Here is a 4,299-nt window from a genome sequence, read left to right as displayed (position 1 = left end):
GAATTAAGTGAATCTTGCAATTAGTGTGAAACAGAAAGTTATTTAAATAACCTGAATAGGTGGAAATATTTAAAACAAAAATGTGCGCCCGGTAGGGTCGTGATATCTTTATCACGTACCATTCCTTCTAAATAATTCTTATAATCTCAGGGACAGGCAGCCCTCAGTTACAGAGTAGCACGCCAAAGGAGGACTTAAATTTCAGTTAAAAATGTTTACAACATAGTAAACATTGATAAACAGGAGTGCCAAAGGCCAACTTTAACTTTTGTTAATATTAACCTCAGTCACTGCCTACATAGGCTAATGAACCCACCGACTAAAAACGATGGCATCATTTGATAGTATAGCAGGCACCAATGAAAATCGCGCGGACACAAAAACGTATACTTCAGAACAAGCAACAGAAATCTACGCTCTGATAAAAGCCACGAAATCTTTTGAGTCCCACCAAGGCTCTACCATCCAACAATTAAAACAATTGGAATTCACCATGCGTCGCGAATTGAACCAAAGATTACACGCGTCAACGCTAATCCAATACCACAAGCGCCAACGCATTCCCAGAGGCCTAAGACTTGCGATTAAACCCCTTCTGTTTCGATTACAACACAACAAAAGTTTAATGGACAAATGGTATGCGGTATTAAATAAATGCTCTTTAGACCTCATTTTACTCATTGTAGAAGAACTGTCAAAAACCATTAAAGAACTAGAAGAAGAAATCTTCAATCTACAGAGAGATTTGTCTAAACGGATGGAGACAGAAGAGTGGGCAAACGAATTGGAAGTAATCATCAACAAACTGGAAAGTTATGAAAAAGATTTACAAGAGAGAAAACTCAGAAAATTCAAGCGTGATACCATAGACTACCGTCTGAATGAAGTATATACATGAGCAGAAATGTACGCGCAACGCCGCCCTGCACCAAAAAAACTATTTACTTCATCAGATGAAAGTGTAGTTTCGGATGGAGACATTTCAACTTCCAGGGTACCCATTCAAAGAAAAGAAACAATCGGCACATCCGGCGATTCAGCTACTACATCCTCAACACCACAAGCTACAACTTCAACAGGGGTTTTTTTAGGACAGGGTCAACAACCAACAAAGCCACCCGATCCAGCACGCAAACAAAGTGGAAGCCAACAAAAATCAGGAGAGGAAAAACCAAAAGAAAAAACCAAACCCAATTTATGGAGCGGGAGAACATAGTAATTAACATCTCATCAACACAGCTCACTCAACAACAAATGAAAGTTCTCAACAAAGGAACATCATTCGTCCCCAGATATCAATCAAATTTAGCAGAAACTAAAATTGCACTGTATAAGTTCCTGAGAAACATTCGATTAAGACACTTCTTCTCCAACGTTATCACCGATCATGAACAACTGGAGCCAAAGGAATATTTGGAATTTAAACCCAAAAGCACATTTGTTGCTCCTGTATCACACAAAACCATTGATTTATTTGAAAAATTGGTTCTACTCAATATTCACAAACTGGATTTTCTATAAAAAAAGACACCTAATTTTTTCAAGCAAGAGAAAAGCATATTGCGACAATTTGCCAATCAGGAAGAACTGACGTTTTAGCGAGCAGATAAAGGAGGAGCTCTCGTTGTAATGGATACAGAACACTACAACACCAAAGTTGAGGAACATCTAACTGATGAAACTACGTATTTACATCTGGATAAAGATCCAACACAAGAGATCACTAAAACCCTTGAAAAAATTCTACAACACGCAAGAGAAATGGATTGGATATCAAGCAAAACAGAACAATTTCTAACCAAACCAAACCCAAAAAGGCCACATATGTACATGTTACCCAAAGTACATAAAAATCTGTCTGACCCTCCCTTCAGATCCATCGTCTCAGATGTAGGGTCTCTCTTTGAACCATTGGGTAAATATATAGACTTTTTTCTTCAAAAATTTGTTTTACATTGGAAAACAAATATCAAAGACACCACAGACTTTTTGAACCATCTAAATAATCTTGATCTTTCAAACAGCCAAGAATGGATAATGTGTACAATTGATGTAACTGCTTTGTATACGTCGATCCCTTTAAGAGAAGGAATTGAAGCAACGGAATGGGCCCTACTACAACTAGAAGACCTAGGTGCCAACAAGAGTCTGATACTTGAACTTTTAACATTTAGTCTTCAACATAGCTACTTCAGATTCAAAGAAGATTTTTATCTACAAATCAGTGGAACTAGCATGGGATTCGGGGGAGCCCCTACTTACGCTAACATCTTTATGGCTCAATTCGAGGAACTACACATTCTGTCTGAGATCAAATGGCAAGAACATCTTATACTGTACAAAAGATTTATTGACGATATCTTTCTAATTTGGAATGGCTCACAACAAGCCTTGATACAAAACATACAAGAACTGAATGGAAAAAATCCAAGGATCAAATTCACACATTCTATGAGTGAAACCGAGATATCGTTTCTGGATGTAAGAATAACCAAGAGATCAATGGAGCTATCAACTAAAACATTTGTAAAACCAACTGATCGAAACAACACTTTACTATATCAAAGCTTCCATTCTCCAAAATTGATCGAAAATCTACCTTTTTCACAGATGTTACGAAGCAAGAGAATTTGCTCCACACCAGAAACTCACGAAGAAGATCTACAAAGATTGAAAAGGAGGTTCATGGAACGAGGATACCCCGCGAAATGCATAGAAAAAGCAGAAACACGAGTCAAAACCATCAACCGAGAAACTCTGTTAAAGAGCAAAAATAAACCTGCAACTACCAACCTCAGTGTATTTGTATCTAAGTTCTCCACTAAAGCCATAAACATCAGAAAAATCATCACAAAAAGATGGGAACTACTCCAAAATGATGAAGGCTTCAACAACATATTTCAACTCAAACCTATCTTTGCGTATACAAGAAGTCAAAATTTACAAGAACTACTTAAAACCACCACAAGACCCAGTAATATTAACTACAAAGGGATGCCCAAATGCAACAATTATGTACATTGCAATAACGTTATGCAACAAGACTTCGTAACCCATCCAAGAACTGGAGAAAAAATAAGTTTGAAATTCACAGCTGATTGCAATTCCAATTTCGTAATTTATTGCATAAAATGCCCCTGCGGGTTAATGTACATAGGGAAAACGGAAAGAAAACTTAAAATAAGAATAGGGGAGCACAAAAGTATGATACGCAACCAAAACACAAAGTCCAATCTGGCAGCTCATTCGATAACCCACAAACACAATATCTCCCAAGTCCGTTTTATGGTTGTGGAAAAGATTGAAATGAGAGAAGGGTCAGATAGTCGCAAAATCTTATCCCAAAGGGAAATTATGCTGATCAAAAAGTTCCAAACCATGGAACCCATGGGGCTAAATGATAAACTAGATTTAGAATGCTTTTTATGAAATGCTTGTGAATTTGACACTGAATCATGAGAAATAAGAAAAGGCAAATGTATACGGTTTATACTGTAAATGAATACAAGATTGTAAATACGACCATGAACATTTACACATTTTCTCTCTACATTCATATACACGTTTATTAGACTCTATCAGTCATACCCACTCAATTTTTAATGTCACTGAACAAAACAAAGTAACAGTGCCATGGGCCCAACGTACACAGCTCGTAAGCAGGCAATGTTTAAATACTCCAGTGTATTTCATTCAGGAATTTTTTTCACTACCAGTTAACTAGCAGCACCGTTTGTCATAAGGTCAACCTAATACAATTCGCCAGAAGGCAATGTTTAACCTCTGTCACAAAACTCTAGTGCATTTCATTCTCTCACTATCAGTTGACTAGCAGCATCGTTCGTTATCCGATTGCCCTTATCTTCTAGTACAGTATTCACTCGCGTGATGACCCCAATTGAGGATATGTTTAATCATCTCTCCAGCTCTTTAAACTGGCAATCAGCTCATTATTCGGCACTCTAACATGGCAGATGGAACGTAAAACCGCTTCCACAAGCCGCTTTCTATGTTTGACGTTTCAGTCAAGCAGACGTAGTATGTCATTATATAATGGACTCGCAAGAACGATTTAAACAAACTGAAAACTCGGAAACCAGCCTTTCATCTGACTTTTAAAGAGAATAATCACCCGCGAGAACATTGACGGTAAGCTTTCTTCCTGAAAGCGTTAGATGGTCTGCACACGCTATTTGTGCTTAATCTCCGAGAGACCCGTTTTTAATATTAGCTCTGTTTCCCGTTTTCCACAGATACGCCGCTGTTCGTTATGCAGTGCAGGTAATGACACGCATTTTC

Source organism: Lissotriton vulgaris, chromosome 8, assembly GCF_964263255.1.
Source record: "Lissotriton vulgaris chromosome 8, aLisVul1.2, whole genome shotgun sequence".
Classification (NCBI taxonomy): Eukaryota; Metazoa; Chordata; class Amphibia; order Caudata; family Salamandridae; genus Lissotriton; species Lissotriton vulgaris.
The sequence above is the reverse complement of the archived record's forward strand: the minus strand, read 5'-3'. Positions refer to the sequence as shown.